A 17,966-nucleotide genomic window follows, 5' to 3' on the forward strand; every position below is an offset into this window, starting at 1 on the left:
AATCCGCAGCTGCTGAGGTGTCCTGGCATCTGCTCAAGGATGGAGGCTGTCACCCCTGCCCACTGCTGGCTCCAACAAAAGCAGGGAAATTAATTTACTCAGGATCGATTTACTAATACAATAAAGTAGGCCAGTGCAAGGAGAAACTAAAAGCTGCATTCTTTAAGAGCATTAAATAATTCATCTGTCTGACTTTGTCTCACATTCCTACCAACTGCATTGTGAATATTTATAAGGGTTGGTTCTGCTGGTGGGGGCTGCTGCATTTTGGTGAATAAAGAAAAGGAGTTTCACACCACCAGGTCGTGCTTGTGGCTTTGCAGTGACCATTAATGTCACAGTAACAAGTAAAAATAGGGAGATTTGCAGTATTTATTTGAACCACAGGCTGAAACGTGGTGGTGAGGAAGAGCCTGCTGGAGGTGAGGGACCTTCAGAGCCATCTCAGCCAAGGCTGAGCTTTATCAGCCGCAAGATGAATCCAGCACCAAGCAGGTAATTGCCTGATTTCTCACTGCAAATTTCCCCTTTTTACATCAGATTTGGTGTGCAGACACTTGAAACCGCCTCAGGAGAGTAAGAAAACCTCACTTGCAATCCCACTCATGATGTCACTCAATGTCTTGTCTAGGTTCCACTTCAATATCTTTTCTCCCCAGGCTGGTCTCTTAAAACCCGTGCCATAAACAATCTCTGCAGTCAGATGGGCTCCATCCATCCATCCATCCATCCATCCATCCATCCATCCATCCATCCATCCATCCATCATGCCCTGGGACCTGGAGAAGGTCCCCACTGCTGCCCACACCATGGCAGGGGGATCACAGTGCCACACTCCAGGAGGAGAGGAGCTGCAACTAGGCTGCTGCACTCCTGGAATGGCCCAGATTTTGCTGCAAACTTCTATGCTGAAGTGAGAAACAAATGAATAATCCATGAGAGAAGAAAGAGGGCAACAAACAAATAAATAAACAAAAAAACTGTAACGGAAAGGTATCAAGGGAAAAAAGAATTCTACAGTTTCTGATTAAAGAAGTAGAATGTGAGCTGCATTTATTTTTGTGACCAAACATCACCGTAAAGTGCCTGAGGAAGGGCTGAAAGCAAAATGTCAATATCAGGGCAGGCTTGTACACTGTGCTTACTCAGTTGATCACCTTGGATTGATCCAGAATAAAGCCAGTATCAATTCATGATTCCTGGCAGGGACACACACCACAAAAAAAAAAAAAAAAAAAAAAAAAAAAAAAAAAAAAAAAAAAAAAAAGGAGGAGGATTTCTGTATGTTAAGCTGACAGATATTAATGGGAGAGGGGGGAAAAAAAAAGAATATAAATTGTTTTATCACTTCAAATCCGAAGGATGGATTGTGTGAGCCGTGGTTATGGGGAGAGCTAGGGCAGCTCCAGGTGCTACTGGAGCACTTGGACACCTGGGTGCTGCTTCTCCCCCTTCCAGCACATCCCTGCAGCCTCTTCCCCAGCCTCTCTGTGCTCCCCAGCTCCCCAGGGCCAGCTCAGAGCTGCTGCAATTTGCACTCTGGGCTCCCCAGGGCTTCCATTGCCAGGGAGACCTGATGCAGATCAGGCCGGCAGGGCCAGCATTAATTACAGCTCTGCCGAGCGCAGGAGGCAGCAGGGAATGCACCAGCTCCTCCAGCAGAGCGTGGGGGATCCATGGCCAAACCCCACAGGGACAAAACCTGCCCTGGCTCAGCCCCAACAGGTAAGGGATCTCCCTGTCCCAGCAGTGCTGCCAGCAAGGGATGCAGGCTCTGGATCAGCACGAGATCCCAAAATAGCTGCATGGTGTTGCAGCTCCTCTGCCTGAGCGTGTGGGTATCCTGTGCATGCTCCCTTCCCTCTGAGATCTTGCCTCACCTTTCTCATGTGTCAAACCCAGTGAAGCCCTAATTAGCCTGGATCACCTTTTGACTTGATGTAGGGCAGGAATGGGGAAGAGGAAAACAGATGAAAGGAGAGGAGACAGGTGAATCAGCAACCCCAGATTTTTAAAAAATTTTTTCCTATTTCTGACCTACAGGCCCAAGTGGTCCTCTTCTCACAAGGGAGAGCTTGCCTCAAACACCTCCAGTCTCAGGAGTTTTTGTGGTTTTGACCTTATTTCAATACCTCACTGTCAGCCCCCACTTACCAAGATGTGAAGGGCCCCTTCTGAGCTGTTCTGGTACTCAATCTCCCCACCAGCCTCTATGGGTCTGCAAAAGGAGACTCAGAGAATAGCATCTTTCTGCAAGGAAGCTATATTTGGGGGGCTGAGGTCTGTCTGGCTCCTGGGAGGCCTTGAGGGTCTGCTTTGAGGGAAGCTCAGAGGTACGTGCACATCGGGGCATGCATCCTCTGAGCTGTCACAGAGGCAGGGCACTGGGGAACAGGAAGCTGCACTCTGCTTTAATTCCACCTAATCTACCCAGACAGATCAGGAAAGGGCTTCAGATAATAATGGATAGCTAAGGAAAGGGAAATAAGCCAATAAATAGTGTAGCAATTGGGATGAATCTAATTTTTAAAGCTACATATCTAATGAAAGTAAATTACGTCTGCAGCCTGACTCTGGGAAATGTTAGTTTGCAATAGGGAACATTAATTAGGTCCCATCTAATGATTTTTACATTAAAGATGCCAATTCTGCTTGGAACATTGGAGGAGACACTGTCCTTCTCCTGAGCAGACAGACCCAATGCATGGATGGAGTCAGCAAGCACCACCATCCCCAAAACTCAGGGCAGCTTCAGGGTGGTTTGGCACCACTGTCTCCTCCCCAGAGTGACAGGAAGGAGAAATCTGGACACCTCATGGCATTTTCTCACCCACCTCTCATTCCTGCAGGCCCCAGCACCTTCTGCTGCTCTGACATCCCCCACACCTGTTGCTGAGACCTTTAAGCTCAGCCAAGACTCAGCTGTGCAAATCTGACTGCTGCTAATGCCAGTAAATCCAAAGACCTCCAAAGTCTGACTTTACATCCAAAGGTTATGTTGACTTAAAACTCCCGTGCAAGCTTCTTATTACAATTTTTAAATCCCAGCACAAAATCTGCATATCCACATTTCATATCCACTGTGCTTCAGGTTAGCAACAGAAAAAGGAATGACTGAACTCCCCCTTGGAAATGAAAACACTTAAAATGCATGAAACACGAAAGATTGTCCTTCTCTTTTTTTTTTTTTTTTTGTTCTTCCTCAGTGAAAGCACATGATGGAATCATCATAAACCTTCTCAGGTTAATCATCTAATTTGCCTTCCAAAAGAAACCCCCTTGGAATCTACATGCCCATTTGCATAAGAATTTTAAAAAGGCCTCTAAATCTATTCCTGAAATACTCCTATTCAAATAACATTCACTGACATTCAGAAATGTTGGGGTTCCTCTGATGGAGCACCACTAATTACAACTGGGTTCCTGGATGTGATGGAGATGGATACAACACAAGGAGGTGACAGAAGCTTGCAAAAAGCCACTGTGCTTGTTGCCCACTTTAATGGCTTTCCCTGGAATTGGGAAAGGCCATTAATGATTTGTTTAATTAGAAAGGGCAAAGCTGGAAAGGAAGGAGTATTTCACTGCAGGCATTCAAGAGCTGCACGATGAAAAGCAACTTAAAACATTTAAAACACTGGAAAATTACTTTGGGGATGTAAACAAGGCATTGATAACTGTGCTGAAATAAAACTGATGTGCTTATGTGCAATCCCAGGAAATCCATTTGCTGTGGGCTCTGTAAAACCCTGCAGTTCAAGTACCTAAAACTTTGATGTAAATCAAAGGCCAGGAAAACACAGAAATGACAATAAGTGAAGGTGAAAGGGCATCCACAGCAAAGAGGAACAGAAGTTGGCAAATGTCTTTTAGGGCTCAGAGAGCCTCAAAATCAGAATGGGAGTATTTGCAGCTCAGTTTAAACCTCCATTGAGTCAGAAGCAAAATGCTGAGAAAGCTGTGACTTTTCCAGGGATAAAAACTTTGTTGTATGGCACCTACCCCTAGCCAGGAGCATCCATCATCTTTATTCATGTAAGCAATCCTGCTGTGACTTGCAACCTGGCTGCTCATTTCCAAGGCTGAATAGAAGCCTGAATACCTCACTCTGGGTTCCCACATCACTTGGTCTCAGCCAAAATCATCTCCCAAGGCAAATTCTGTCGCTAGAAGAGCTGGAAATAGAAGTGGAGACTCCCGCGTTTTGGAGGAGTCTCCACTTCTATGCCTTAATAAATGCTCTCCTTCTGCCCCAAAATAACTCCTGATGGCATCTCAATCCCCTCAGGTTTGGCCATGCCCAGCCCCATCTTCTGTCCTGGAATTTTGCTCTTTGGATGAGCCTGGGGGATCCCTGAGCATCCATGTGGGTAGGAAACGTTGTTTGTGACGAGCACAGTGGCTGGCTCCAAGGCAGGGACTGTCATGGTTTATAAACTTTTTAATAAATCATTATCAAAGGCCTGTCTGGGATAACATTTACAGCTCCTGTGCATTCTGAGTGCACTCAGGTGATGCCTGAGCTGCCTTGATAGGAACCCCCTTGCTTTCCAAAGCCACAAAGAGCACTGAGGACTGTGGGGTGAGCTGTGGAATGGTCTGGGCTGAAAAGGACCTTAAAGATCATCTAATTCCAAGCCCCTGCCTTGGGGATGCCACCTTCCACTGGAGCAGGTGGTCTAAAAGGAGCACTGGAGCTTCTCCAGAGGACCAAGGCAGTGTTCCAGGGCAGGCTGTGGTGTGCACAGAGAGGCTTTAGGTGGTGTGCTGGGAGATGAGAATTCATCAGGCCACAGAGAAACAGCTCTCAGGGATCCATGTTAAAGGGCTGGCCCTGGGATGGGAAGGAAAATCATGGAATGATTTAGGCTGAAAAAACCCTCCAGGATGTTTGAGTCCAACCCTTCCCCAGCACTGCCAAGGCCACCACTAAACAATGTCCCCAAATGCCAAATCTACAGATCACTGCAATCTTCCTGTAAGAGCATGGCAAAGTGGCACAACCCAGTCACAAGAAAACCTCTTGCCCTGCCTTCCTTCTATAGGAAGCACATTTCTCAGAAATAAAAGCAGGATTTAGGAAATTTTTCCTTCAATATCCACTACTTCTGAAATCACTTGTCACTCCAAAGGCTCCTCCAGCCTTTTGCCCTTGCTTGTAACAGAAGTGCCAGAGTCCTGACCCAAACTCATGAGCTGCAGGAATTTGAGCTGAAATTTGGTTTCCATGAAATAATTTGTTCCAAGTCCAGCAAAGGATTGTGTATCCTCACACTTAGGAGCAAGAGTGAGCTTAAGAGCTTTTCTGGATTGAAGCCTCAAAGAACAAAAGCTGTCTGGAAATGCCAGGGAATGGAGATCAAGCTCTGAACCCTTACAGTGGGAAAAGGAGTTAAACGTAAGGAATTGCTTGGGATTTTTACAGGCTGGCTCCAATCATTTAACTCAGGCTGAATAAAAGCCTTATTAATAACAATGACTGCATGCAAAGTTCTAGCTCCAATGTTCTGCTTTGTCCTCACCCAGAATGAATCACTTGGAAATGCTTGTCTGCGTATTCTGCTCTCCCTGCACACGCAGCCTCAGAGGAGCCAGATGTCTGGGGGAAAACCCAAAGTATTAATCAAGCCTGTGCACCTGCCAGAAGAGTCTGTTCCTGCTGGGATCCAACTCTGCTGGGCTGAGGCTTCCTTTCAAAAAATTTGGTGGGGGGAAATATATTCATGCAGCTGCAGAAATGGTTCATGGGAGAGAATCTTAAAGCCCACAGTGCAATTACAGTGCATTGGGAGGTAAATTAAGAGTATAAAATATTGGACATTTAAGTAATTCTTAAAATGTCTGTGCAGGCATTTATTCAGATCATGTTCATTGATTTCAATGTGAGGGAAAGTTGCTGTCTCATGCAATACCCACATTATTCAGATTGAAATCTGAGCACTGTCTCTCTTTCATCCCACAGGGTATTCCCCCAAAAGTGCCTCTGCTTCCTCCCCACCCTGGAAAAATCATTGCTAGTGAGCACAGAATACAAACCTTCCTGATCCAACCTTTATTTGAAGATCAAGATATTTCTGTTTCTTAAGCCTTGTTTTTCCACAACACCTCAAGGAAAATAAATCTCAGAAGCCAAGGAAATGCTGCATGGTCGGAGCATGCAGGAATTAAAATTTTTCTTGCTGAGGTCAAACTCCTCTGACTGACCTGGGCAAGTCACTCGATCTGAGGTGAGCTCTAGAACTGGGTTAAAAGAAAGCTGTCCCTATAAAATGTAATGCTGCATCTCATCTAAACATTCCTCGAGGGAATATGATATACAAAAATAGGCTCTGGTCTAATTGCAGATAGGAAGATAGTCTCCAATTGGGCTGGTTCCTGCAGCAGACAGGAATAGTAGCTGGTTTTTCAAGGGTCTGTCCCAGAAGCAGCAATTCAGCTGGAGCCTGAGGTTTCCTGCCCACAGAGGATGAGCTCCATCCCCCTGAGCTCCTGCAGGTTCCCTTCCCCATCTCTGACTCTGCACTGGTTCCACAGCACCACGAATTCCAGCACCTCAAATCCAAAACTCCTTGCTGAGAGCATCCTTGGGGAGCTGCTGCCACAGGGGCTCAGCAGCTCTCAGCACTCACCTGAACTGCCCCAGACCCACAGAAGGCAATTAAATGGCTCAAAATCCTTGTGCTGCCTTTAAAAACCTCCATTTCCCCATGGCTGAGGCCCTTGGCTTGTGCTGCTGTAAAAGCAGGACCCCAGAACTGCTGCTCTTGGGCTCCGTCCCAGCTAAGAGAGAAGGAGAATGGCTGAGATATTGGCAATTTTTAAGGCACTCAGATGCCCCAGTCGCTTCCCAGGGCCCATCCCCAGCTTCATTCCTTGATAATTAGAAGACAAGGATGTGGTTTCTGAGAACCAGAGGCTAATGGATAACACCAAAGTGTAAAATGCAAGAATTACCAAAGCCCCGCTCATTTCATTTGTTCATTTGTTTGTTTAATTAACAGTGTCTTGGGGAAAATATGGAAATATTTGCAAACTGACCATATAAAATCTAAGAGTTGGTAATTTCAACACCTGTATAATTTTACCTCTTGTCCCAGGTAGTGAGCAGGCGTTCACAGCCAAGGCGCAAAAGAATTGGATTTCAGCCTTTTGATTTCAGTCCCCAAAAGACTGTGACCCCCAAACTGGATGAAAAAAATGTAACCTGAGGAATAACAGGAATGCCAAAATTATCAGGATTGATGTTCTCTTTTATCCATTCCAGCACAAATCAGGAATAATCCTTGAAATCCAAGGGGGCTGCACTGCCACAGGAGAGGCTCCAGCTCGGCTGGGTCCAAACCCTGCAATGCCCGAGTTTGGCAAAGAGAATGCAGGACTAGGTCCAACAGACAGAACTAAAGGGCCAGTGCTGGTTTTGGAGCTCTGCATCCCCTCCCCACATTGCCAGCATATCATGGTGCAACACAGCAGGGGCGGCAGAGCACAGCCCTGGTGTTCCCATGCCTGGGAAGCTGCTCCTGTCAGCATGGGGATGTTTTTTCCAAGAGAAGCATCTGGGCCATGCAGATAGGCAGCCCAGAAGAACTGCCCAGGGTGAAGGCACACAAAACAAACTTGGATCTTTGAAGAGATCAGCATTTAGAAGACAGAGCTCTTTAGCCCTAAAAAATTGCTGATCCATCCCAGTTATGCCGCAGGGAGAGGAGAACATCACACCAGCTGCCAGTCAAGCCCTGCTCAACTTCAGCACTAACAGAACTATTTTGAGTCTCCCAAAACTGCAAGTCTGAATTTAAAAGTCCTTTTCCACCTTTTCCTCTCCATCAGCAAAGTTTCCCTGAGCAGTTGGCAGATTTGTGCTCCCCATGGGGGAGCCATGAGGACATCACCATCCTGCCACCACCCACATGGGCACCTCCTTGGCACAGACCGTGCCAGCTCTGCCAGGGCACAGCCTCTCTCTGCACCTGACACAGGAATCCCCAGCACCAAAGGACAATTAAACACTTCTGTCACCTCTCACTTCTTCCCTGGTACAACCCAGGTACTGCAGGTGGGTGGCCAGGTGTGGCTGGGAGCAGGAGAGCACAGCTCACACACTGAGAACCTTCTGCAGAGGGAGAGGCTGCCCAGAGAGTTGAACCTGCAGAAAGGGGAGGGAAGGCATGGCCCTGCCACAGAAAATCAGGGTGACCTCAGTTAATGAGGGAGCCTCGTTTGAACTGAGCAGCTCTGGGGGCTGCTGCAGGCAGGGTTGGGTTGAGAGCCAGCACATTGAAGGCTTTTGTGCTCACCTGGATACTCACAAAAAAGGTGCCATTACCTCACCCAAAACCTCCATCAGTGGAAGAGGGGAGGAATGCATTTCCCCCCAGCTGTCCCTGCACTGCAGCAGTTCACAGGTCAGCACAATCCCTTCAGCTAAGGCTACATTACCCAGCCAGTTCCCAAACCCCACACCTGTCCCTCACTGCTGTTCATTGCTATGAACCACCCAGACATGGGCAGATGGGAATCAGGCTCAGACAGCACCAACCAGGTGGTGACCAAATAAATTTCTGACATCCCTGACAATGGATGAGCCTCACACAATCACCCTGTCTGCCTGCCTCCCTGTCTCTACCTAAAATTTGGACCTGCTGGCCGATTTTCATCAATTTTGCCACAGTGATGGGCAGCAGTGAGGGTAAGAACCTCTTCCCCCATTTCTGCCCCTCCAAGGAGGCTGCCACAGGAGCCCCATGGGGCTGGCACACCCCAGCCAGCCTGGGAAAGCCACGAGCTCCCAGAAAGCAGCTCCCCCATGCTCCCCCGCACAGCAAATGACAGGTTTGCTCCCTCTCCTTATTTCCCTGTGCCAGTAAACACAACAATAAATAGCAAGCTGCAGGAGGCAGATGATTGTGTGGTGAAAGGTGGAAAGCATCTAAAAATGATTTAAAGCAGGGAGGAGAATAGGAAGAGAGGTCTGTGGATTATAATCTCTGAGGAGGAGGAGCTGCTTGGCTGGAGAAAAGCAGCAAAGGCAAGGAATTTTCCTTCCCACCCTCCAGCTCCTTGCTCTGGGTGATGCTCAGGTCTTTCTGTGCAGGTCCCTCTTTGCAAAGGTCCCCAGACCCAGCCCTGGCACCCCAGCAGCCCCAGCCCTGGGACAGGAGCAGGGGCAGCACTGCAGGGGCTGGAGCCTTTAAAAACTCCTAAGGACAAGGGACACATGGCATGGACAGAGAAAAGCTGAAGAGAGATTATCTAGCTGCCATTTCAACACGCTGGTAAATCAAAGTAGATGGAAGCCATATGCTCTGCTGGGAAGCATCCATCTCGTTGCCAGGGAAACATCCTTCCCGTTTAAAATGGCAGGCAAAGGCTTGCAAAAAACCTGCTTTTAACCCCCTTTTCTCAGGAATGATCATCCAAGTCCCCCAGCAGCTCCCCCAGCCCTGCGGCATCGCTGTGCTGCTGCTGCTGCCTGGAGAGCTGCTGCAGCCCAGCCTGGGAACAGGAGAGGAGATGCTGCTGCTCCCCTGGGCTCCAGAGGAAATCAGAGCCAGCCTGGCAGCAGTGAGATCCCACATCCAATTCCCAGCTTACTCCCCAGTCAGCTTTCACAGCCCATTCTCTGGAAAAGCAGGGAATCTCCCACCTGGGTCACATCCAGCAGCTCCGCTCGGGGATGCTGCAGGTGCCTGGTGCAGGCACACACAGATGTGCCCAGATGTGTGGCAAGGGAATGACCAACAGCAGGACCACAGCTGGGTTTGTGCTGCTCAAACCATCTCCTGCAGAGCTGCAGGTACCACCCATCCCTTCCAGGCAGCGAGCATGGTCTGACCTTGGGAATTACAGCAATCTGCAGCCAGGACTGCAGGCTCCAGGAGCCACAGGAAAGCAGCACTGAGCTCAGCAGCTGCAGCTGGCTCTGGGCCTCCTGCTCTGCATCTGCACCTTCTCCTTGCCCCCTCTAAGCCAGAGCTACAGCCCTGGGTCTAACACGGCCAGGCTGGTTTGCCAGGGCCACCGTCAGCTGCAGGAGGAGCTGATGGGGATGTGGGAACAGCACAATTTATAACCTGGCCCCGTGGAAGTCACAGCATTTGGAGTCACAGCATCCTCAGCCTGCTGCTAAAGCAGCAGCTCCACGCTGGTTGTGTAACCCAGCCTCGCAGGACCTTCCCCATAATGAGAGGGCCTTTCCCTGCAGTCCCATGGGGGCCATATGCTGCACTCCTGAAAGGATGCTCAGAGCTCAGCTTCCTCTCCAGCACCTATTTTCAGTCTTCCCTAGAAACAGCAAAGAGCAAGAGGAAGCAGGAAGGAGGGGGAAAGAAAAAAAGTTTAATTAATCTTCATTTAATTTCAGCTGTCTTTTAGCAAATGGAAAATAAGTGAGCAAGGCCTGTGCTTGATGCTGCAGCCCTGGGCTCGTCCAGAAGGGATGTACATCCCACTGCAGCCATCACAGGGTCAGGCTTGACTCCAGCCACTCTTCCCAACACATCCCACAGGGATGTGGCTGCAGGGCCTTCCCCAGAAACAGATGGGGAGGCAATTCATTACCTTCATGAATTTCTCTGTGATTTCCACCTCCCAACGGGGGAAGAGCAAGGCCAGAGAGGACTGAACTCCTCTTGGAGGTTCAGCCTGTTTACCTACAGCAGGCTGGGCTTTGGGCAGGTGCTCTCTGCCAAACACATACCCACAAAAGGCTGTCTGCAAAGAGGGGAACCAAAAATGGCAGGTTTGATGGAGATACTACACAGGTACCCAAGTTCTTGCATATGGATGGGCCAAATCCAGGCAAAACCAAGCCCTGAATTATTAGTAGGTCTCCTAGGTTTGGCTATTCTAAATCTTGGGTGGAGACCCAAGGTTGGGATATGCCCCACATTCTTGTAGATGTTTACATCCCCAACACCTGCTAAAAACAGTAGGAGAGAAACAACTTTAGAGTCCCATTCATTTGTCTCATTCAGACACTTCCATTACCTTTTCCTATACTTACAACCCCAAATCATTCTCTCAATACTTAGACTGTTTAAAATCACTGCCAATTTAAAACCAAGTTTCATACCTACATGGTATTATCTAAACTAACAAAGGACAGGATTAGGTTAGATATTAGAAAGAAATTCTTCCTTATGAGGGTGCTGAGGGCCTGGCACAGGGTGCCCACAGAAGCTGTAGCTGCCCCATCCCTGGAAGAGTCAAGGCCAGGCTGCATGGGGCTTGGAGCAGCCTGGGATAGTGGAAGGTGTGGGATGAGATGGCAGGGGTGGAAAGAGATGAGATTTAAGATCCCATCTAATGCAATTCTATGATTCTATTTATCCCATTAATCTGCTGATCCTCACACCAAGCCTCAGCAGCTCTCTCTGTGTCATTTAATATGGCTTGAGGCGCTCCCACCACCCACAACAGCATCAGGAAGGGAGGGTGCAGCCTCTGGGTCTGGAGGGGCAGCTCAGAGAAAGTTTTAAATTACATCTGTTTTCTGTTGCAGAAAAGAAAAACATCATCAGCTACAAAAGGTCAGTGCAGAAATTCTTCCTATCCCTCATTAGCCAGCACAATAAGCAAGAAGCTGCTAATTAAGAATAGTATTAAAAACATCACAATGCTAAAAGAAGAAGAGGTGAAGAAGAAAAATTCAATGCAAAATTCTGGTAAATTACAGAGAAAGAGCTCAGGAAATTCTCCTTCTGTCTAAGATTTTTCCCTTCCTTACAGGAATTGCCATAACTAAGAAAAAGACCATGCCAGAGATGTGCATCCCCTACCCACAAGAACCCAACCAGAGATCACATTAACCAAGTTTCTTTAGAGCTGATACGGATTAAATGCTCCATTCCCTCAGGCTGTGGAGACACAGCCCTCATGAAGTGCCAGCAATTGAGTTCAAGACATAATGACATGAGGACTTGTCCCTCTGGCTCAGGGTGATGCTTAATTGGGTGTGAAGTCAGCTTTTGGATGAGCACTGCCATGAGCAGGCTGGCTGCTGTGCAGGTGCCAGAGAGGTGCTACTCCTTCCCCCCCAAACCCATTGCAGGGCAGCTTCCTGCAGGCATGGGGAGTGTCTGGAAAGGCCCATCCTGGGGAAAAGGACACAACAAAATCCCTGCACTGGAATGTCTCAGAGGAACCCACCCAGGTTTGCCCATGGCACCTCCAGTCCCTGCTGTGATACCAACAGAGACTCACAGCCCCTCAACACCTCATCTCTGCTAAATAATGACAACCCCACTAATCAAAAAACCCAGCAGGACCAGCAGAGAAACCTCCGGGGAAAAAGAAAATGGTACAAATCCCACCTCCCCCTCAGCCATGAGCCAATGGACAGCAAGAGCTGCTCCTGGACAAGCACATGCAGCACACTCAAGTCCCCAGGAGCTGTCCCAGCATCTCCACACCCTGAGATGGACAAACATCCCATGCAAGCTCCTACCCATGCTCCAAACAGCCATGCCCCTGCAGCTAGGAGAGATGGGATCAGCAGCACGGATCTCCCAAAGGATGGAGCCAGTTTGAGGGTTGGCTTTGTTGCTCATTCAAGCCTGGAGTCTTTATATAGTGTCAGGGCAGGAACCAAAAGCGGAAGAGAGACACCCACTCCCAGGGAGTGTAACACACACACTGAAATAAATAGCTCCCTGCCTAAGGGGATGACTCAGGAATCTCACCAGTCCTTAAAGCACAAATCATCGCTAATAAACCCCAGAAAGCTTGGAGGAAGGCCTAGCAAGAGGTCAACTGGGCAAGACTTGGCATTTCCATCCTTGCCAGGCATAAAGGAAGAGGAAGGATGAATAACCACTGAAAAATAACAGTGTCCAACGTTGAGGCAATGGTCACACCAGCCCCAGCTCTTCCTGCAGTACACCTGCCTCAAGAGCACTGAGTAGTCCTTGTTATTGGGGAGAGGTTTTGTTTTTTGCTGCCCTTCCTGGAAGCACTCAGGCTTAACCACCATATGGCTTGAAGTGGCAGGAGGAAACAGAGCCTCACTCTCTGTTTGTCCAGCTAAATATACAGATATTTATATTTACCTATTTTGCTCTCCTCTTGAGTGAAAGATGGAGTGCTCTTCTATCCCTTATTACATTCTTCAGATCAGGTAACGAACCTCCCAGCAAGCATAAACCCAATTAATGGCCACTCTGAGACTGTGACTTGAGCACAAGCCCATAAACATGCAGGAGAACGTCTCCCAGAGCTGTCATTCCACTGCCACACACAACACCCCAACAGGAGAAAGTCAACAAGAGCCACTCGCAACCCTCCCCGTGCTGCATCTGTAATGAACAGTGAGATCACAGCAAACTGTGCCTCTGAGGGTGACCCATGGCACTGGGAAGGTGCCACCTCCATCCTCCCAGCCCAGTGCCAGCCCTGCTGAGGCTCTCAGGCTGGCCAAAGCCACCCCCACCTTCCTTTGCAAGGAGCACAGACAGAAACCAAACCACCAATCCAAAAGCAAATCAGGTGACAGGAAATGCTGTTAAAAAGCAAAGTGGAGCAAAGATAACACTTACCAGCACTGCCCCAACAACTGGTTTATGCCTTTTCTGCATCTTGGATGCTCAGTACACCGAGTCTTCCAGCAGGGATTGGCTCTTTTTGACTTGATAGGCAGAACAGATGCTAGTAGAATTCTCCTCCCCTTAGGGGTGCTTACACACTGCTGTAATACTAACAGAATAATATTTTTTCCCTTTCTATTCAATTTAATTATTCCTTGACTGATTTTTTTTACTTTTTCCTTGCACCCCATATTAGTTTTTTCCACCACACCAAACCTTCAAGAAACAGGCACAGCAGGTACCCAGACACAACCTACTGCCCTCACACAGGAGACACACAAGGTGTCCACCAGTCACCCTTGAGCCAGGACTCCTGATAGCTTATTTTTATATTTTTTTTCCTGGGCATCATGATAACTTCATGGGGAGTGACAGGCTGGCTGTGGAAGCTCTGTCAGGAGTGCCTGCCCTGCTGTGCTCATCCCTTGCAGTGCGTGACAGCAGCTCTGCTGCCACCCCAGCCCTAATTTGCTCCCACACTGTCACCTCCCCAGGGCTGGCAGAGCTCTAAACGAGAGAGCAGAACTGCCAGGCAGATCAGCGTTTGTTTACAAATGAGGAATTTGTGAATGCTTGGGAAAGACCCTCCGCAAGGCAAAATCTGTCCTGAAGAGACCAAGCACCAGCCATGATGGAGCTGCCAGGACGTGCAGACAGAGAGCAGTCGCCTCCTAACTCAGAACTTCCTTCTGCTTTTGCCTGTCCTCTTGTTTCTTTTCCCTGTCCCACCCTCCTGGGGGTGGCAGTAAGAAAAGGAGGATTTCTGAATGGAGATGGCAACTGGGCACTTAGGCTTGGTGGCTTCTGATTTTTCCCAGTCTTGCTTGCAGATCACAAGAGCTGCTCAGGGCTTGCTACACAGATTCCTTTCTCAAAACCACTTCTCAAAGATCTCAGAACCAGGTCATTCCATCTCAATGTGGATCAGCCTCATCTCTCCCTTTCACCTTACCTGGCTGGGGTGTCCACAGTGCAGCTCTGCCTTTGAGCACTCCAGTTCCCACAGGCTGCAGCAGGAGGTGGGAGATGCCTACTCTCACTCCTATTTTTCAGTTTAAAATCATGCAAAATCTCTCTTCCTGGCCTGCACTGGTGCCACCCAGCTCTCACTAAGGTCTGCAAGGTGAGTTAGGCTCCCTGTGCCACCAACAGAGGGAAATGGGCACCTGCAGAAGGCAAACCTGCCCACCTAACGCTGCACTGGGGCTGCTGTGGGATTTCCATGCAGAATCCAGGACACATCTGAGCATCACCAAATTCACAATGAAAGCTCACTGCATCTTAAACATCTGGACATTATAGATCCCAAGAGAAATCAAGTGACTACTCAGTCCCCCAGCAACCCCACTGACTCTGATGCGGCTCTAAATCACCTCCCTACATCAGCAAGAGAGAGAGGTGAGAAGATTCCAGAGGTTTTCTCGCTTCCTCTCTTGGAAAAGGCAGCTCTTTGACATCCGATCCACTCCAAAAAAAATCACCTTATGGATGCTTACCAACACCAAAACTTTTCCGCACATCTAAAAAGCACATTAAAAGGCTGGAGTGATGCCAAAGAGAGACCAGAGAGTTCTGCAGGAGCTCTCTGCTTTCCCTCGTTGATTGGCAGCTGTAGAGCCAAGAAGCGCCGAGGCTGTAAGGAGGCAGCTCCTGCCACCCCAGCCAGTGCTTGGTGTGACACTCCCCACACAACAGCACTAGTAATTATTTCAGTGCCTCACAATGAATGCACAGGACGCCCCCAAGACACCTCTGCTGTCAGTGTCACAGGAGGCTGAGGTTGCAGCTTTGCCAGGAGAAGACCACAGGAGCCACATGAGGAGCCCAGGTCACCAAAGCTTCAGCGAGCTGAGCAAGCTCACACAGCCTGCTCACCACACAGTGATGGTCTCAGTGCAAAACATTTTACATTGAAATATCTACTCCTGCAGTCCTGGGGGAGTCATCTTTCATCACAGGTGGCTGCCAGAAGAGCCCAAATCTTTTTGTCTTGCAGCCTGATTAGGAGCATTTAAATGTGTGGTGTGGAGAATCCTGCACCCCCTGTCCTTCTGCACCACCTGGTTGTGCCATCATGTGCTCACTAGTCAAGTACATCTAAATACACTCTAAATGCACTCTAAATACATTAATGAAACTCTGTCCAGGCCACCACAACAATCCGGTTTTGCAATGTAGTTCCTTTTGGACCATCAGGGATGAAAAATTATTGCATTATTCTAAAGAAATGTGTGTCCCAGTGCTAGAGACTCCTCTCTTTGATGTGCAGGGACATCACACCAACAGGGACATTAATCCTTGTAGGAACCACTCCCCACCTTCCTCAGCTCTACCATATCTGTTCCACAAGAGATTACATGGCAGGAAAAAGGACTGGCACAGCTCCCTGTCACCACAATTTAAAGAACAATCTGTTCCTCAGGAACTCAGAAACCAGTGAGCATTTGGGCTACCTTAAAAAGGGTTATGCAGGGCTAAGTGTTTGCTACTTAACTCCCAGAAGCTGAACACTAAATTTACATGCTTTATATCCTTGTGAGCAGCACTGATGCCTGGCAAACCCTGTGCTCTGCTCACCCTGGGCACAGTGTCTCACCCTGCCACCCCTTCCTTGTGCTGCAATGCAACCAAAAAATCAACAAACCTGATTTTTGTAACTATATCTCTTTGAGCTGTGCCCATCTTCCCTTTAGTAAAGAATTTGGAGCTTGCATTTTGGGTGATTCCTCCTTTAATACATCAAACCACAGCAAGACTCATCTGAGGTGTGTTGCAGCACAAAAAAAGGAGGTCACCCAGGGGATCAGCTTGTTTTTCATTTCCTTAATGTCAGTGTGGGGTGAATACGATGGCTGGAACGTGACACATTAAAGCAACTGCAATCAGGCTGCTCCCACCAAGCTCTGACTAAGCAGCTGGAGAGGAGCTCGTGAGGCGTCCCAGCAGGAAGGTGCCCGGGTCCCTGGGGTGGGCAGGACCCCACAGCTCAGGGCAGAAGCCCCGGAGGGCAGAGCCCAGCAGGTTTATTAACCTGTGGGAGATCTGTCCTGGCCCCTTCATCCCCCTCAGCCTGGAGTGGGCAGGGAAACCCAAGAGAGGTCCCTGCACATCACTGATGGATGGGCTGGGTTGGGTGGCATCTTATCTGCCCACAACCACCCTGTGTGAGGGTGTTCACAGCGGTCTCAGGTTGAGGAAAGAGATGAGGATCTGACTCCATGTTTCAGAAGGCTTGATTTATTATTTTATGATATATATTACATTAAAACTATACTAAAAGAATAGAAGAAAAGGTTTCATCTCAGAAGGCTAGCTAAGCTAAGAATAGAAAGAGAGTGATAACAAAGGCAGCTGTCCCAGACTCTCTGAGCCAGCTGACTGTGATTGGCCATTAATTACAAACAAGCACATGAGACTAATTACAGATGCACTTGTTGCATTCCACAGCAGCAGATAATCAATGTTTACATTTGTTTCTGAGGCCTCTCAGCTTCTCAGGAGGAAAAACCATAAGGAAGGGATGTTCATAAAAAGATGTCTGTGACACCCTGTCTGGGGGCGAGGGCTCGCCATGAACTCCTCAGGGTTTGGGGATGGACAATTGACACTGCCATACCACATTCACCCTGAATTCTGGGTTAACAGATTATCTGGGAATGGATCTATGTGAAATAACTATCAGTTCCAAGGAGTGAAAGGAGTCACAAAAGAGGCCATATCTGCAAAGAGAAACCCTGGAACTCCAGGGAAACTCCTCACCCACCCTCTGTGCTCCCCCTGAGCCAGCCATGGCCATGCCAGCATGCAGGGCACTGGAGAGAGGGGCAGCTTGCCTGGGTGAAAAGGGAAGAACAAATGGGATGGGGATGGCACAAGGAAATTTGAATGGAATTAGACAGGGAGGAAATGTTCCTCCTTATTATAATTTAAGTCCATGCACTTGCTTAATTAACTAAATGTATGGTGCACAGTATGAAGACGAAAAATGCACCCAAACTATTTTTAACACAGTTAAAGAGATGCATCAGGGTTGTAAATTCTAAGTAGGAAATGCAAGAATTATGTTGGTTCCTGTGCACACAGCTTTAAAAGTGCCTGAATCCAGGCTGTTTCCTTGCCACTGTTCCAAATGCAGCCCCCCCATTCAGCTCAGGGACCAAAGCTGAGCAGCTCACCCAGGGATCAGCAAATGTGTCCCCAAACACCTCAGACCAGGGGGGTGCCCAGGGTGAGCACCCTGCTTAGGCTGGCACAGAACAGTGATGCCTCCTGAAATAAGATGGAAGGTAGGGACAAAAAAATCACATTCAAGTATTACAGCCCTTTCTGTGCACATGACAAGTGACAGAAAGCAAGCCAAAAGGACTAGAAGGAAAAAAAATT

At 48.4% G+C, this 17,966-nt stretch overlaps 1 protein-coding gene across 7 annotated transcripts in view; it reads right to left on the reverse strand.

The window, feature by feature from the left end:
* The window catches only part of KCNQ2 (potassium voltage-gated channel subfamily Q member 2), a 64,429-nt gene that overhangs the window by 42,536 nt on the left and 3,927 nt on the right, over window positions 1-17,966 (reverse strand). The gene's annotated exons all lie outside the window — the stretch shown is intronic.

This window comes from Ammospiza nelsoni, chromosome 12 (genome assembly GCF_027579445.1).
Source record: "Ammospiza nelsoni isolate bAmmNel1 chromosome 12, bAmmNel1.pri, whole genome shotgun sequence".
NCBI lineage: Eukaryota > Metazoa > Chordata > Aves > Passeriformes > Passerellidae > Ammospiza > Ammospiza nelsoni.